We start from the raw sequence: 18,206 nt of genomic DNA, 5'->3' as shown, positions 1-18,206 counted from the left end.
AGTTCCCTGGTAGAGTTTTTGGGGTCACTCATATATACTATCATATCATCTGCAAATACTGATAATTTGACTTCTTCCTTTCCCATCTGTATCCCCTTGATCTACTTCAACTATCTTATTGTTCTAGCAAGGACTTCCAGCACTATGTTGAAGAGATATGGAGAGAGTGGGCAGCCTTGTCTTGTCCCTGATTTCAGTGGGATTGCTTTAAGTTTCTCTCTGTTCACTTTGATGTTGGCTATAGGCTTGCTGTATATCTCCTTTACTATGTTTAGGTATGTGCTTGTATCCCTGATCTCTCCAGTACTTTAAACATGAATGGATGTTGGATTTTGTCAAATGCTTTTTCAGCATCTGAGGAGATTATCATGTGTTTTTTTCTTTCAGTTTGTTAATATGGTGGATCACATTAATAGATTTCTCTATATTGAACCACCCCTGCATACCTGGGATGAAGCCTACTTGGTCATAGTGGATAATATCTTTGATGTGTTCTTGGATTCAGTTTGCAAGTATTTTGTTAAGTATTTTTGCATCAATGTTCATAAGGGAGATTGGCCTGAAATTCTCTTTCTTTGTTGAGTCTTTGTGAGGTTTAGGTACCAAGGTGACTGTGGCTTCATAGAATGAGTTTGGTAATGTTCCTTCTGTTTCTATTTTGTGGAATAGTTTGAAGAGAATTGGTGTTAGCTCTTCTTTGAAGGCCTGGTAGAATTCTGCGCTGAAGCCATCTGGTCCTGGGCTTTTTTTGGATGGGAGACTTTTGATGACTGCTTCTATTTCTTTGGGGGATATAGGACTGTTTAATTGATTTACCTGGTCCTGATTCAGGTTTGGTAAGTCAAATCAATAAAGAAAATTGTCCATTTCATTTAGGTTTAAAAATTTTGTTGATTATAGACTTTTGAAGTAAGTCCTAATGATTGTTTGGATTTCCTCAGTGTCTGTAGTTATGTCCCCCTTTTCATTTCTGATTTTGTCGATTTCAGTGGTGTCTCTCTGGCTTTAGTTAGCTTGGCTAAGGGTTTGTCGATCGTGTTGATTTTCTCAAAGAAACAGCTCTTGGTTTCAGTGATTTTTTGAATTGTTTTATTTGTTTCTAATTGATTGATTTCAGCCCTGAGTTTGATTATTTCCAGCCGTCTACTCCTTGTTGATGTGTCTGTTTCTTCTTTTTCTAGGGTTTTAAGTAAGTCATTAAGTTGCTTGAATGAGCTGTCTTGAATTTCTTGAAGGCACTTAGTGCTATGAACTTTCCTCTTAGTACTGCTTTCATTGTGTCCCACAAGTTTGGGTATGTTGTGTCTTCATTTTCATTGATTTCTAGGAAGACGTTAATTTCTTTTTTTATTTCTTCCCTGACCCAGCTGTCATTTAGTAACAAGTTGTTCAGTTTCCATGTGTGTGTAGGCCGTTTGTTATTTCTGTTATTTTTGAGGTCCAGCTTTATTCCATGATGATCAGACAAGATACAAGGGATTATTTCAATCTTCTTGTATCTGTTGAGGTTTGCTTTGTGACCAACTAAATGGTCTATTTTGGAGAAGGTTCCATGAGGTGCTGAGAAAAAGGTAAATTCTTTTGTGTTTGGGTGTAAAGTTCTGTAAATGTCTGTGAGGTCCATTTGATTCATGACCTGGTTAGAGATATTGATTCTTTGTTTAATTTCTGTTTTGTTGACCTGTCCTTTGTTGAGAGTGGGGTGTTGAAGTCTCCCACTATTAATGTGTGGGGATCTATATGTGTTTTAAATTTTATCAATGTTTCTTTTACAAATGTGGGTGCTCTTGTATTTGGGGCAGAGATGTTCAGGATTGTGATGTCTTCTTGGTGGAATTTTCCTTTGATGAGTATGAAGTGTCCGTTCCCATCTCTTTTGATTAATTTTGGTTGAAAGTCTATTTTATCAGATATTAGAATGGCTACTCCTGCTTGCTTCTTTGGTCCCTTTGTTTGGAAAGTCATCTTCCAACCCTTTACCCTCAGGTAATGTCTATCTTTGTGCCTTAAGTGTATTTCTTGTATGGAACAGATTGCTGGGTTTTATTTACATATCCATTCTGTTAATCTGTGTCTTTTTATTGGAGAGTTGAGTCCATTGATGTTGAGAGAGATTAATGACCAGTGGCTGTTAGATCCCTTGATTTTGATGTTGGCTGTGGTCATAAGGTTGTGTGCTTGGTTGCTTTTTGTTTTACTGTAGTAAGGTTAATTATTTTCTGTGTTTTCTTGAAAGAAGCTAATCTTTTGGGGTTGTATTTTCCCTTCCAGTGTCTTCTGTAATGCTGGATTTGTGTGTAGGTATTGTTGAAATTTGTTTTTGTCATTGAATATCTTGTTTTCTCTGTCTATGAGGACTGAGAGCTTTGCAGCTTTGTCAGCTGGGCTGACATCTGTGTTCTCTTAGGGTCTGCATGATATCCATGCAGGCCCTTCTGGCTTTCATAGTCTGTTGAAAAGTCAGGTGTGATTCTGATGGGTTTGCCATTATATGTCACTTGGCCTTTTTCCCTTGCAGCTTTTAGTATTTTTTCTTTGTTCTGTACACTTACTGTTTTGATTATTATGTAGCAGGGGATTTTCTTTTCTGGTCAAATTTGTTGGGTGTTCTGTAAGCTTCATGTATTCTTATTGGCCTCTCCTTTTACTTGGGGAAATTTTCTTCAATGACTTATGAAAATATTTTCTGGGCCTTGGAGAAGGGAGTCTTCTTTTTTCTCTATACTTATTATTCTTAGGTTTTTTCTTTTTACATTGTCTTGGATTTCTTGGACGGTCTGTGTCAGGAATCTTTTGGATTTAACATTTTCTTTGACAAATACATCGATTTCTTCCATTGTATCTTCTACACCTGAGATTCTTTCTTCCATGTCTGGTAGTCTGTTGGTTATGCTTACCTCTGTAGTTCCTGTTGTCTTCTCTAGAATCTTCCTCTCCATTATTTCCTCCATTTGTGCTTTCTTTATTTTTTCCAGTTCTATCTTCAGGTCTTCAGTTGTTTTGTTTACTTCCTTCACCTGTCTGATTGTACTCTCCTGTTTTTCTTTTAGTTCCTTCAACTCTTTTTTTTTATTTTATTCAGTGCTTTAAGCATTTCCTTTCTAAAGGCCATAAACTCTTTGGCTGCAACTTCCTCCATTTATTTTCGGATTGCAATATTCTGTTTCAGTTTATCTTCCTCTATGTCTTTACGTATCTTATTTGTTTCCTCTGTCATCATCTTCATGAGCATAGTTGTTAGGTCATCTTCTTGGATTTCAGTTATGCTGGGGTGTCCAGGGTTACTTGCCCCTTGTTAACTGGGTTCTGGAGATTCCATATTTCTGTCTTTTGTTGCTTGAGCTTTTACGCTGGCCTCTACCCATTGTGCTATCTTAGGTGTTTGGGGTTATTTTTTGGTTGTTCCTGGGGATCTTCTGGTGGAGAGAATCCCCTTGGCAGAAAGCTGGTTTTTCCTGAAGGAAGTCTTCTCAGCTTTTTGTGTATAGTCCCTGGATGGCTGGTGTTTTTTCAGGAGTTGCTGCTGTTTACCTCATGGATAAAGACCTGAGTGGTAAGTGTGGTCTTTGTTAGTTGAGAGTGTTCTCCTCTCACCCAGGGAAGTCCTGAAGACATCTGTCCTGTTTCTGAGTTCCTTGCTGTAATTTAATGATCAGCTGCTGTTACCCAGTTGGACATCTGGTGTGCAGCAACTGTTTGTGCCTTGTCTGGAGTACAGCTGAGTGATGGCGGCTCAGCCCAGCCAGTTTGCGAGACTTTTTCCAGGGAAGGCTTGGGTGATTTAAGTAAGTACAGTTTCCTTCCTTCTTTCCTTGTGCATTCTCTGGAGACAGGGACTCCCAGTCTCTTTTTTGCCCTGGGGTGCACCCCTCAGTCTCTGCCAGCTAGCTGAAACTGCCTGTGTCTGCCTTTCCGGCCTTTGGGAGTCTGGGCGTCTGCCTAAACTGGGTAATTTTCCTGAGACCTTTTCGGGGTGGTGGTGTCAGCTGAGTGCTCTGAGATCTGACCAGCCATTTCCCTCCCTGTGTGTTTGCACCTGACAGTGAAATGCAGTCTCTGGTGCCCTGGGGACCACAGTTCTATCTGAGGCAGCGAATCAGGTGCACAGGCAGGCTCTGTGCAGATGCCTGGGTCCCAGGCTCTGGCTCTGGGCTGGCTCCTAGGGTGCCCGTGAAACCCGAGTCTTTCCAGGGGATGTCTGGGTGACTTAAGGTTGGTCCCAATCGTTTCCTGCACCGTGGGGTTATCTCCCAACTGAAAATTCCAGTCTCTGATAGTGTGGTGTGCACCGTTCAGTCTGGGGCCATGACCAGAGACACTGCTGTGTGGCTCTGGGATGGGGCTGGCAACCAAGCATCTGGAGGAACCGAGATCTCTTCCGCGGTTTAGCTGGGTGAATTAAAAGATGATTGAATCCCCCACTGTGGGGTATCCTCTCACGTGGGAAACACAATTGCCTGTGTTTTATGGCAGCGAGATCTGATTGCTGGTCACTGTGCCAATCCTGCTGTGCTGCTGGTCAGAATGAGAGTCCTCCTGGCACTGCCATCTTGCCCCACCTCCTGATTTATTGTTTTTTAACTTCTTTAGTTCTTTATATATTTTGGATATCAGACCTCTGACAGATATAGGATTGGTAAAGATCCTTTCCCAGTCTGTAGGCTGCCATTTTGTTCTGACAACAGTGTCTTTTGCTTTACAGAAGCTTTTCATTTTCATGATGTCCCATTTATTGATTATTGACCTTAGAGCTTGTGGTGTTGGTGTTCTGTTCAAGAAGTTGTCTCCTGTGTCAATAAATTCTAGGCTCTTCCCCACTTTTTCTTCTAATCAATTTAGTATATTTGATTTTATATTTTGGTCTTTGATCCACTTGGACTATAGTTTTGTGCAGGGTGATAAATATGGATCTATTTTTATTTTTCTGCATGTAGACATCCAGTTAGACCAGCACAATTTGTTGAAGATGCTGTCTTTTTTTCCACTGAATGACAGGAGCCTATCACAGAGGGCATCTGAAAGACTTTACCTAGCAGGGTATCAACGCAGATACTGAGACTCATAACCAATCCTTCAGCAGAATGCAGGGAATCATATGAAAGAAGGAGGAATTAGTATGACCTGAAGAGGACAGGAGCTCCACAAGGACCAAACCTAACTGGGCACAGGGACTGTATCTCTATCCAAGGACCATGTATGGATATGACCTAGAATCCCTTCTCGGATGTAGCCTATAGTAGCTCAGTATCCAAGTGTGTTCCCTAGCAAAGGGAACAGGGACTATTTCTGACATGAACTCAGTGGATGGCTCTTTGACCTCTCCTGCCCACCATGGGAGGAGCAGTCCTGCTAGGCCACAGAGAAGGACTTCCCAGGCAAGCATGAAGATACCTGATAAGCTATAGTCAGATAAGGGGAGGAGGTCCTCACCTATTAGTGGACTTGGAAAGGGGCAGAAAGAACATGAGGGAGGGAGAGTGGGATTGGGAGGCAATGAGGGAGGGAGCTACAGCTGGGATACAAGTGAATGACCTGTGATAAAAAATAGATTCTTCCAATCTCAAAAACAAATCTTAAACTGTAACTAATATTAAAAAAATAAATAATGAAAAAGAAAACCAGCAATCTAGCAATAGCAAAAGCAGCAACAAGGTCCAGCAACAGCAGCAGCAGTATTGAGCAAAAATAGCACAAAGAGTTCTCTGAGCTTTTCTCTCTAGGAGTAAAGCAAAGCAAAATGAAGCTTAGAGAGCCTATGCAAAGGATTATGATGCAAAGCAATCTCTTTCTGTGAGCTCCTATATTAAAGACTGGCTTGGTCTTCATTTGGGTTCTCTACTAAGAGGAACAGAGGCTTTCTTTGAAATGAAATCTGTTGCTTCTGTTATGGGGTGGGGGGCATTTGCCAGGCAACAGAGAAAAAGGATGCAAGAAGTCCTAATAGACTGAGGTCAGATGGTAGGGGAGGAGGTCTCACCCTTTCTGAGAAATAGAGGAGGGGAATAAGGGGTTTGAGGGAGGTAGGGTGGGGCCAGAAGAAGATGACAAGTGAGTTAAAATTGGGATTTATAGTGAATAAATTATAAAAAAATAAAGTTAAATTTAAAAAATGTCCACATAATTATGTTTTTCAACTGGCCTAAACCACATTTCCCCACATGAGAACAATATCCCATTTACAAGGAACATTTGTTCTTTCAGAAGGCTGTTATTGTCTGACAAAGATCACATACCTCTCATTAGTTTGCTCTCAGCTATGGACAAGGCATTCCCACATTCTACATTTAGGATTACAACAAAAACATACATACAACATAACCAAAATGTCCACTACAAAGGAAAAGATGGAGGAAGGAAGAAACTATAACAATTGATATCACAGATGGTACCTCTTTTCTAATTCATATTTTCCCTACTCAGAGGAGCAAGGGCTTCATAGAGAAAGTAGATGGTTCCCTATCAGTAGCACCAGTCATTAGATAAATTTAGACTCTTGCTATACCAAAAACTAAACACATTATCAATGTCTCTTGTGTCTGTGATCCAGGTGCTTTGAACAAAAGATGCCAACATAAAACTGGAACACTATGGGAATGGACAAGGACATGAGTATCATGCACTGAAATTAATAATAAAAAATCCTATGAGTTTACAAATATACTTTCAAACATAAATTAAATAATTCAATGTTTTAAAATTGTTGGACAGTTAAATGAGAAAGAACAATACTGTAATATACTTATTACTCCTAAAATTTTCACCATCAAAAATTTAGAGAAGTTTGCTGTTCATGTAAGTATATCGTTACAAAATTATATCAATTGATTTTTCAATTTGTTATGCTCAGATTTTAAGACTTAATATATTTGTGTGGGTGATGGATATTCATACATACAAACAGTAAAAATTGATATAGAAATAGTACCCTTCTTAAAAATTTCCACAGGTGAACAGTGGAAAGGTGTTTAAGAGTTAATTCTAAAAACGTTTGAAGAAATGTAAAAGTTTTTAAAGTACAATATCATATTTATATTAAAATCCAAAAAATGCATATGTCAAGATAGCTTAGTCCTTCAAGAGCTTGCCATATGTATGGTATACACTCACTTACAAGTGGATATTAGCCATATAATAAAGGATAAATATACTAAAATCTATAGTCTCAGAGAAGCTAAAAACCAAGAAGGCCCCTAGAGAAGAGGCTTAAACCTCATTCAAAAGGACAAACAGGATAGGCACTGGAAGTAGAAGAAGAGAAACAGGACAGGAGCCTTCCACAGGGGACCTCTGAAAGACTCTATCCACAAGTGTATCAAAGTAGATACTGAGATCTAGCCAAACTTTGGGAAGAGTGTAGGAAACTTTATGGAAGAAGAGAGAAATAGAAAGTCCTGGAGGGAACAGTAGCTCTACATGGAGACCAACAGAGCCAAACAGCCTGGGCCCAGGGAGTCCTGCAGAAAGCAACACTCCAACCAAGGACCATGGCAAGGAGAGGACCTAGACCCCTGTTTGAATGTTGCCCATGAGCAGCTCAGTCTTCATGGGGGTTTCCTAGTAAGGGGAGCAGGGGCAGTCTCTGACATGAACTCAGTTGCCTTCTCTTTGATCACACCCCCCCTGGTTAGGTGGCCTTACTAGGCCACAGAGAAAGAGGATTCAGACAGACATGATAAGACCTGATCATAAGCCTAGGGTCAGATACTAGGGGAGGGGGACTTCTCTATCAGTGGACTAGGGGAGGAACATGGGGCAGGGAAGATGGAGAGAAGATGAGACCAAGAGGGAGATATGGAAGAGGGCTACAGCCAGGATACAAAGTAAATAAATTAAAATTAATAATAGTAGTAGAAAAATAAAAGTTATTCTTAATGAAAGCATATGTTTACATTTTACTTTGCAGAGTCAATGATCATTCATGATTTCTTACTCAGTTTCAGATTTGTCATCACTTCTCACAGAAAGGAAGGTGTGAAGAATGAGTAGTGCAGCTTTGCAAATGATTATTACATTTGAATAGGAAGAATTTATTTATCTAATGATAACTACATTTCAATCCCCCTGCATGCTAAAGTGGGCTGATGGTTTATAAAAACAAACAAACAAATCAATCAAACCAGATATCGTTATGCACAATAGCGCTGTTGTTTGAGACACAACGAACTCTACATTGGTCTTTTCATTTGTGTATTTGTGTTATTTGCACATATGGTGTCATTGTCATTTATGAAGTGACCTACTTTTTCTTTCTTCCACATACACCCACTTCAGGAGTTGAAGAATCATACATACAATGAATGCAAAATTTTATAGTTAATATGCCATCTTTTATAAGAACATGCTAACATAATGACAGAGGGCTGAAGCATGTAATCCATAATTAATACAAAGTAACTGTCATGTAGCAGAAAATGGTTCTTTCTGCAAAAATATAAGTGCAGTCATGGAAACAGCTATAGCTCTTTGATTATAATTTTTCAACTTCACGGGGAGTCTGCAGCTAGCTAATAAAGTGCTAGTGGTCTCTAGTGGAGTAGTCTCCAATCCAATTAAACTTTCACAGGTCTATCCAGAAGACACACTTCAGGCTGTCAATGACTTTGTGGAATACCACTGTGCTCCATTAAACAGAGTCAAACACCTGCACTTCTAACAGAATATAATGTTGTAGGATGCATTTTGCATATAGAAGTTGATCAGATATTTGCCTGATTTGAAGAATTACAATCACTGAACCTATTTGTAAATATATCAGATAAGATTATTCAATTTTTGCTGTTTTTCAGAACTCAATCACTCTGGTAATTTCTTTCTGATGAAAAAGAAAAACATATTAAGAAGTCAGAAAGAAACAAATAAATGATAAATGGTGGACCCACAAATAAAATAAATGTATAGAAGTTAAATTAAGTGAACAAATATATGACTTTATATTTCAATATTTGGGACAAATTTTTAAGAAAGAACACAATGTTGATATTCAAATATATAGGGATTCATATATAGGCTTCTTTCATTGTGTTACAATTTACACTGAAGCTTTTCAAATAAAAATGGGCCAAATTTTGAATGTGTAAAGGGAAAATGATTTTTAAAATACCTGGATATTGTATGATGTTTTCTAGATAATAATTACATACTTCCTATATAAAAGTTTTAACTTCAATATCACTGTGAGATTTTTAGTTATCACTCTGACATAATCTGAAAATATCTGGGATGAGTAGTGGTCTAGATCTGGTTAGCCTATAGGAAGATCTGGGAGGAAATACCTGCTTTCATTAACTGATGTAGGAATAACCAGCATACTGGAGGTGGAATTTTTCCTCATTTAAGTACTGCTGGATTCTGTAAGTGTACAGAATGTTCTTCACAAAGAAATATCCACACAAGTTTCAGACTTTAAAGGCAGAATCCTTTTCCTAAAAACTATGACTAGCTCCATAGCAAAGATGATTGTACTGTAATGCAACACAGCTTTTGGACCCACAGATACTCTCAGGACCACTAGAAACATGCTATGAGAATAAACTCATAGTTCAGACTTAGGGATATCTATTACACAGCTTTTATGGTCCTCAAGCAAAAATTATCTTTATGGGACCATAAAAACAAAGCCCCAATGTAAGAAAGTTATATATCAAACCATATAAATATAATACACAAAAACTAGGTTTAAAATCTATTGCCCTAATAAACAAAGATGAATAATATTTCAAAAAAACACTTACAAACTGAATTCAAAATTACATAAAAATATCATGACACAATAAATGTAATTCATCACATAAATAAACTCAAAGTCAGAAATCATGTCAACACATCTTTAAAAAATATTTGAAAACAAAAAAACCTTTGACAAAATATTTAAGTCTTTCAAGATAAAATTCATGGAGTGGTAAGAAACAAAGAGATCATAACTCAACATAATAAAAGTCTTACATAGTAAACCTATATTCAACATAATATTAAATGGATAAAATACAAAATATCCCCACCAAATTCACGAACAACATTAGAGTGCCAGTTATTTCACTTTTATTCAATACATATTGTGAAGACTTGGCTAGAACAATAAAACAAGAGAAAGAAATACAAGGAATATATTCAGGAGAATAAATGTCAAAATATAATTTTTTGTATATAATGTGACCTTGTTCATAACAGACCCAAGACTCTATGGAAAAGTGTTGATAAATGCTTTCATCAAAGTCACAAAATACCAAATCAACAAATCAAAACCATTAGAATTCCTCCACCAATGCTAAACATACTGAAAAATAAATCAAGAAAATAAAACACATTCACAGTCACCACAAAAATCAAATATCTAACACCTGACATGCAAATGAATAAACTATTAAAATTTTAGGATATTACAAATAAAATGTAAGGAAAACATGAGGAAGAATTATTCTAGACATACATTAGAAAATTAACCTTGTGGAACTGACATACTACTAAAAGCAGTCTAGAAATTCAAAGTAACATAATCAAAATTCTTTTGTAATCCCTAACAAACAAAAAAGAAGACAACCCAAAAGTTTGTATAGAGACACAAATGGCCAAAAATAATATTAAAAACCCCTGAACAATAAGAATACTGCATGAATTATCAATTTACCTGATTTCCAAATATACTACATAACCATACCATTATAAACATTAAGTTCTTGTCACAGAAATGCATAAGCTTGTATCTGGAGTTGACCCAGAGTCATCAATGATGACACATAGTCATCATTGTCTTATCCATGGATAAGACAAATGTGGTATGTCTACACAACAATTACTCTTATGTAGAAAACTGAAATACTAAAATGCACAGGCAAATAAAAGAAACTAAAGAAAATCATACTGTGTTTAGTATGGTAACTCAGACACGGAAAAACACCACATACGCTCACTTATGTGCCCATCCTAGTTTCAAACGTTTGGAATTGAAACTAAAGTGTAAATAGAAGCCAAGGAATTAGGAAAGAACCAATGTTAGCATGAGAAATGTGTCTATTAAGAGATCAATTGTAGATTCTAGGTAAAATTAATATAGAAAAGTGAAATACTGAGGTGGAAAATCTTAAGAGTGAAAGACATGAGGATGCTGTAAATTTGGAGGATTAGCCTAAAAGAAGAGAAGTCATATGAGGACCTAGAAGTTCAGAACCCAGTTAAAATAATATGGAGATAACCTAAGACTCCTGCACAGATATAGCCCATGGCAGTTCAGTATCCAAATGGGTTCCATTCTATTAGGAACAGGGACTGCCTCTGACATGAACTGATTGGCCTGCTCTTTAATTACCTCTCCCTGAGGGGGAAGCAGCATTACCAGGCCACAGAAGAAGCCACTCCTGATGAGACCTAATTGACTAGGATCAGAAGGAAGGAAAAGAAGACCTCCCCTATCAGTGGATTTGGGGAGGGGCATGAATACAGAGGGTGGAGGAAGGGAGGAATTGGGATGGGATGAGGTTGGGAACCACAGAGGGGATACAAAGTGAATAAAGTGTAATTAATAAAGAATAAAAAAAAGTAATTCACTCACGTGACAGCATCATAATATATTCAGAAATAAAATTCTGGTTCTATTATGGTGAATAATAGTATGCATATGGTAAGAACAGAAAAATACTGGGATTCAGTGAATGAAGAATGTGGAATAGAGGTGAGAGGGAGTGTTAACCAAAGCCAGGATATACAAAAGGCTAATGAAATCTCACTAGTTAATAAATTAATTTGTACATTTTTAGTAGTGTGAGTCTTCTTATAAGAGACACTGAACACTATCATTTTCTCAAAATACTATATTACCAAACAACAAGAATTAAAAGAGAACAGGGACTGTCTCTGATATGAACTCAGTGGCTAGCTCTTTGACCTCGCCAGCCCCTATGGGAGGATCAGTCTAGCTAGGCCACAGAGGAAGACATTGCAGCCAATCCTGGTGAAACCTGATAAGCTAGGTGAAGATGGAAGGCAAGGAGGACCTCCCCTACCAGTGGACTTAGAGAGGGGCAGGGAGGAGATGTCAAGGGAGGATGGGATTGGGTGGGAATGAGGGAGGGGGCTACAGGTGGGATATAAAGTAAATAAACTGTAATTAATATAAAAATAAAATTGTAATAAAAAAGAATTAAAAGTCAAATTTAAAATACAGCAAATTATTCAAAATAATTGTCAATAAATTGTTTTCAGCAAGAGAAAAGAGTTATTGTCATGGCTGTTTCTTTATTCTGTGACTGGATTGTGAATATTACACTTCTATTTCATTAGTTATAAACTTGATGCTCTTCATAGGTTTGTGTTAATCTAGTAGCAATTATAGTTTCAGTATGAGTCTATTCTGGGCTTGTGCATAGAAAATGTAGTCCTAAGCTACTGACCCTGCCTTGGGAAATATTAGAAAGTGTGATAGAGCTGGAAAAAAATTGTCACTATTCTCATGAGGCAGACTCTTTCTTCCTGGGCCCTTTATTTTTCCCCTTTCTATGATTGTGTAGAGTGAGATAGAGTCACCACTCTTCCACATACTCCCAGCTTCACTGATTTCTAGCTAAATGTGTAGGAGAAAACTAGATAGCCTGGGACAGTGAGACAGCTCATCATAACAAGCCAAAACCTAAGACATTTCTTCTGAAAAGAAAAATTCAAGATCCCAGAAGTTTTGGATTTCTGTGTACCACAAAACATACCAATCTGTAGAATCAAGCATTTATTTACTGGGCCCAAAAACAAGACAGTTTCTGTAAGATAGTTTCTGAAAATCCCTCTTTGATGGCTATTCTTAGATGTTAACTTGACTATATCTGGAATTAAAATCTAAGAGGCTGGATACACCTGTGAGTTTTTCTTTTTTCTTTATCATATTATTTTTTAATTTTAATTTTTATTTTTATTAATTACACTTTATTCACTTTGTATCCCCCATAACCCCCTCCCTCCTCCCCTCCAGATCTCACCCTCCCATCCCTTTCTTCATGCATGCCCTTCCCCAAGTCCACTGATAGGGGAGGGTCCTCCTCTACTACCTTCTGATCTTAGTCTATCAGGTCTCATCAGGAGTGGCTGCATTGTCATCTTCTGTGGCCTGGTTAGGTTACTCCCCACTCAGGGGGAGGTGATCAAAGAGCAGGCCAATCAGATTATGTCAGAGGCAGTCCCTCTTCCCATTACTATGTAACCCACTTGGACACTGAACTGCCATGGGTTACATCTGTGCAGGGATTCTAGGTTATCTCCATGAATAGTCCTTGGTTGGAGTATGAGTCTCTGGGAAGATCCTGTGTTCAAATTTCTGGTTCTGTTGCTCTCCTTGTGGAGCTCCTGTCCACTCCAGATCCTACTATTTCCCACTTCTTACATAAGATGCCATGCACATTGCCCAACAGTTGGCCATAGGTCTCAGCATCTACATTGATAGTCTACAGCGCAGAGCCTTTCAGAGGCCATCCATGCCGGGTTTCTAGCTTGTTTCCTGTTTTCTTCTTCTTCTGATGTCCTTCCTCTTTGCCTTTCAGGATGGGAATTGAGCATTTTAGTCAGGGTCCTCTCTCTTGATTAGTATCTTTAGATGTACAGATTTTAATAGGTTTATCCTATATTACATGTTTATATGAGTGAATATATACCGTATGTTTCTTTTTTGTTTCTGGGACAGCTCACTCAGAATGATGCTTTCCAGGTCCCCCCATTTACCTGCAAATTTCATGATTTCCTTATTTTTCATTGCAGAGTAATATTCCATTGTGTAGATGTACCACAATTGCTGCATCCATTCTTCAGTTGAGGGGCATCTGGGCTGTTTCCAGCTTCTGGCTATTACAAATAAAGCTGCTACAAACATGGTTGAGCAAATCTCCTTATTGTGTACTTGAGCCTCTTTTGGCTATATGCCTAGGAGTGGTATGGCTGGATCTTGAGAAAGCACTATTCCTAATTGTCAAAGAAAGTGCCAGATTGCTTTCCAGAGTGGTTGTACAAGTTTACGTTCCTACCAGCAGTGAAGGAGGGTTCCCCTTTCTCCACAGCCTCTCCAGCATGTGTTGTCCCTTGAGTTTTTCATCTTGGCCATTCTGATGGGTATAAAGTGAAATGTTAGGGTTGTTTTGATTTACATTTTCCTGATGGCTAATGATGTTGAGTATTTCTTTAAGTGTTTCTCTGCCATTCTGTATTCCTCTACAGAGAATTCTCTGTTTAGCTCTGTTCCCCCCTACAGATTGGGAAAGAATCTGTAGGGGGGAACAGAGCTAAAATTGTTGGAAAGATCTTCACCAACCCTTTTTCTGACAGAGGGCTAATATCCAGTATATATAAAGAACTAAAGAAGCTGAAAAGCAGCAAACCAATAATCTTTATCATATTATTAAAAGTGGTAATAACCATCTTAAATCTGAGTCTCTTGAGCTGGGAAGATCCAGCTTTTATCTGGGTCACATTTACTGGTCAAAGCTTATATAAAGGACATGGAAGAAGGAAGGCATTTTCCATTTTTTTTCACTGCTTTTTCTAATTCTCGGTGCATGCTCATTCCACCCCAACAGTATAAATTAATTCTTTGGGATTCGAATATATACTGAAGACAAGCCAAGATATTTAACCTCATGGATAAAATAACAAGTGGATTCTTGGACTTTGCATCTAGAGTTAGCCATTGTTGAAATAGTCTGACTACAATCTGAATAAATCCTATATATATGATATATGATAGATAAAAAATAGATAGATAATATATATATATAAATAGATGATTGATAAATATATTCATTCTATCATAAACCTGTGGATGATGAGTATCTGTATCTTTGCTGAATTCCAATGATCAAATCTGACTGTATTTAACACTAATGTTAATATGAAACAGATGCTGTACTTCAGGACAAAAGGTTTTTCTTTATATTTATTGAATATATGAAAATTTACTGTTGATGTAAAGTATGCCTTAATCTTCAGGATAGGAAATGTCAGAAAGCCATTTAGGTTGACAAATCCCAACGCATTCACTTTGATTAGACACCTAACTTGCCATGTTTCCAATGAGAAATTAACAATGATTTCTTTCTCACTGATATTTGACAATATATTAGCACTATATTCCACAACACATTCTTTTTAAGATAAAAAAAAATAGTCAAACCAGTGGAAAGTATACAAGAATTTCATACTAGAATTTCATTCTAGATATATTTAATGAATAGTTGCAGTTCATCATGTTAACAGCATCAGAAATCTGCACTTAAAAAGTGAAGGGAGGCATTACAGTTCAGCATGAACATGCACTACTATATGACATGGTCATAATCATATGAAGCCTTATTGAACAACAAGCTCTTCCTGCATAAAATCACAATGCTTTCTTCTTCCTTGAATCTGAATGTTCAAAATTTTCTGCATGTCAGGCTCCAAAAATGTTTATTGCTGGAAGACAGCTCTCTTAAAAGCCCTGGCCCTATCAAGGTTATCAAAAATCTGGTACATAGCCAATGTAAACAGGAATCCAACCTCCCTGTTAAACTGTATATAATAGACATGCAAACCTTTTGGGGTGCTGCTATGTCTCCATTCAAGATCCCAGAACACTTGATCCCAGCTTTTTTTCTGTACATGTTGCCATGCTGTCTTCGTTCCTTTGCTTCCCCTATTAGGCCAATCCGTGGAGCATTGTCAACGAAGATGAAAAAAGGTACACATAGTTTATCAAAACAAGTCTTTTTGACATAATTTTATAATGCACACTTTCTTTAGGTAATTCTTATTACCTTATTTTTAAACGTTAGCAGTTATAAAATATATGCTATTGCATTCCATTTTTGTTTTGATATATGTGTTTCCCTGGAAAATTGTGATGGTGTGTCTTTCATGTACCTTTTGCCCATATTAATATAGTCTATGAAAATATCTTTAAGTTTTTTATTTTAAATCTTTGTTTATTTGTTATTACCCAGTTACACAAATTTTATATATATTATAGTTTTGATGATTTAAAATGTTTTTCTATTTCATAGGCTTTTATTTTTATTATTCCTTAGCTATAAAGAATGTTTAACATTGATATGTTTTCAATTTTTTTCTGCTACTTCTTCACTTGGTGTTATATAAAAATTTGCTGAAAGTATATTTTATTCATTTTAATGAAAATAGAATTAACTCATTTTCTCTCTTCCTCTGTTCCCATCAACCCTCTCAAGAACCTTCCCTTGAGCCCTCCCCATATCCACATCTCACTCTAAAATTCAGTCTCTCTTTCTTTTACTATTGTTATGTGAAAACATGTATGTATATGTATGTATTTTTTGTTGTTTCATGTAACTATAAACTAAAATGATTATGAGTCTTCAGCAAACAGCCTCATTATTTGTCCTTCATTTATTCTTATCAAACATTTCTCAAATCTTGAAGATCAATGAGCTCTTAGAATAACATTTTGTGAGATTAAAATTAACATACTGTCAATGACAACTAAAAAGGAAATATTCTGATTCGACAAGATGGTGGCACCAGGAGAACACTGTGTCTGAGGAGCAGGACAACATTTTCCATACAGTGACCAAGAGACTGAACTCTGGGCCCTAAAACAGCAGCAATCGTGTTTCCCTGGTGAGAGGAAACCCCATGGTGTGGGAATCAGTTGGGTCCACTCTCAGGTCACTTATCCAGAACCCAGAAGACATCCCGGGTCACACAGGCACTTTGTTGCCAGACCAGAGCAACACACCTGCATGTCCTGATCACCTTTCCAAGCTGAACGGTGGGCACAAAAACACCAGAAACTGGGAGTCTCAGTCGTGAGAAAACCCCACAGGGAAGGAAGCAAACGGGGACAGATTTACACCACCTAGTATATCCCTGGAAAAGGTCCTGAAGACCTGAGAGCCAGCCAACCGAGTGACCTGCTATGCACCAACTAGTCTGCTGTTCCCATAAGAGTAGTACTCACCTACCACTGGTTATTGCTTGGGTATTGGGGCAAAGAGCTTCAACCTCAGACCTATAGAAGCCTGGGATTCCCCAAGAACAACTCCCAGATACTGCTCCAAGGGGCAAACAGATATTCCCTAATAAAACTGAAAAAAACCAAGGGCACCAGGTTACATCAGCAGCTCACTAAATTTACAGCAAGAAACCCAGAAGCAGGGCAGCTGTCTCCAGGACTTCCCTGGGTGAGAGAAGAGCCCTCTTGACTAACAAGGACCATAGTTACCACTCAAGTCTGTACACCTGAGGTGAGCTGTGGCAATTCTTGAAAAACACCGGCCATTCAGTGACCATACCCAAAAATCTAAGGAGGCTTCCTTCAGGAATAACCATCTTCCTGCCAAGGAGATTCTCTCCACCGCAGGATATTAACACCCCAAACCTAAGATAGCCCAATGGGTAGAGGCCAGCATAAAAGCTCAACCAACAAAAGACAGAGCAATATGGCATCTCCAGAACCCAGTTGTCCAGGGGCAAGCAGTCCTGTACACCCGGTATAATTGAAATTCAAGAAGATGACCTAACATCTATGTTTGTGAAAAGGATAATACAGGAAAAAAATGCATAAAGAGCTAGAGGAAGATGAAGTCAAATGGATTATGGCCATCTTTAAAGAAATAGAGGAAGTTGCAGCCAAACAGTTGTGGCCTTTACAGAGGAAATATTTAAATCACTGAAAGAAATAAAAGAATCAGGGGATTGTTCAAACACACAGCTGAAGGAATTGAAGGAAAAACAGGAAAATACAGTCAGACAAGTAAAGGAATTAAAAAAAAAACAGCTCAAGATCTGAAGATAAAATTGGAAAAATTAAAGAAAACAGAAATGGAGGAAATTGTGGAGAGAAAAAACACATGGAAGAAAACAGGAACTACAGAGGTAAGCATAACCAATAGACTACAAGAGATGGAAGAAAGATTTTCAGGTGTGGAAGATACACAATAGAAGAAACTGATAAATCTGTCATAGAAAATGTTAAATCTAAAAAAATTCCTGACACAGAACGTCCAAGAAATTAAAGACAACATAAAAAGACAAAACCTGGTAGGGAAGATGGCGGCGCCGGGAGGACACTGTCTGAGGAACTGGACAGCAGTGTTGGCACAGTGACCAGGAGACTGAACCCAGGCACCTAAAACACCAGCGTTCATGATTGCCAGCTGAGAAATTAATTGGGACCCACCTCAGGTCACCCAGTCAATACCTGGTAAAGGTCCTGCGGACAAGCGGGT

Source organism: Psammomys obesus, unplaced genomic scaffold, assembly GCF_907164565.1.
Source record: "Psammomys obesus unplaced genomic scaffold, mPsaObe1.curated_primary_1811, whole genome shotgun sequence".
Taxonomy (NCBI): Eukaryota; Metazoa; Chordata; class Mammalia; order Rodentia; family Muridae; genus Psammomys; species Psammomys obesus.
This window is presented reverse-complemented; position numbering follows the sequence as displayed.